The following is a 1,380-nucleotide window of genomic DNA, read 5'->3' on the forward strand; positions in this document are numbered from 1 at the left end:
CTGACCTCCAACACTAAACCTGACACAACTGCTTGTCTTGGTGCTTGGTATACATGGGATCGGATTCTTCAAACAAGTCTGGAAGGTAAAGCCTTGTGTAGATTTATCACATTTTCTCTCTCTATTTTGACCATAGATTTATAGGTAGAGGTATTTATTTTAAACAAAAAGAAAGGAAAAAACAAGGAAAAAGAAAGAAAAAGAAAAAAAAAAATATATATATAGTGTTAGTTAGGTGGAATCCAAACATGACTTGGTGGCTACAACCATTAAGGCTTGCTTCATAAGGATTCCAACAAAAAGAATTCGAACGAAACTTGGTGGCGGCAATCATCAAGGTTCAATTCATAAGAATTCTTGGATATAGGTCAAAAAGAAGTGAACATGACTTGGTGGCAACCACCATTAAGTCTTGATTCATGGAAGTCTGTCCAATCTTGGTCAATGATCTTGCAATATAAGCAGATTTTGACTAAAGAGAGAAATTAGTAGAGAGAAAAGATAGGAACTAACTTTTATTTATGTTAAGAAATGAGGTTGTTTGAAAATCCTTGTATCATGTGATCGATACTTCCAAGGTAAAGCCTGAAATTTTATTTATGTTAAGAAATGAGGTTGGTAGAGGGGAATGTCAGACATGATTTGCTAAGTTGTTAGCTAGGTGAATTTGGTTGCTAAACTAGGATATGGTATAATGTGCTCTTGTGATTATGACTTCTTAGATGTGTATTGCAATATTGTAGTGGTGATGATTCTACGTTTTAAATCATGTGAGTTTCTGCTGTTTTCAAACCTCTTTCAGAGAGACTGTCCGTTTGTTTTGCTTGAGGACAAGCAAAAGGGTAAGTCTGAGGGAGTTGATAGACCATGGATTTGACCCACTTTTAACCATGGTCTATAAATGTTTTAATAACTAATTACTACTATATAGTGTCTATTTAGAGTGTTTACAGGTTCATGGACGATTTGGAAGAAAGTGGTGATTTTGGTGTCTTTTGGGGCCTTTTGAGTGCAGAGCTGCACAAACGCGGCATATGTCTAACTATGGATGGAGAACTTCCGACCGTTAGATTGAGCTCATGCCACCGGTTTGAAGTCAATCAGCATCCTGTAGCAGATGTTAGGCATGTTTTACTGAAGAGTGGTCAGTCTGCCTCGCGAGAGGAAGCTGTCGAGGAGATAAAGGACTGTCGATCGATAACACAGCATTGATGTCGATCGACAGTGATGCCAGAACGTAGGCCAAGCATATTTCAAGACCGTTTGAAGCCCAGAAGCCACATCAAGTTACCAAAATACCCTTGGACGACCAGAAACCCTATTTATGTTATTTATAAGTCATTGTTGACGGCTACGCTATCTAAGCTTTCTTTAATTCAT

The sequence above is a fragment of the Brassica oleracea genome, chromosome C7, assembly GCF_000695525.1.
Source record: "Brassica oleracea var. oleracea cultivar TO1000 chromosome C7, BOL, whole genome shotgun sequence".
NCBI classification, from domain to species: domain Eukaryota; kingdom Viridiplantae; phylum Streptophyta; class Magnoliopsida; order Brassicales; family Brassicaceae; genus Brassica; species Brassica oleracea.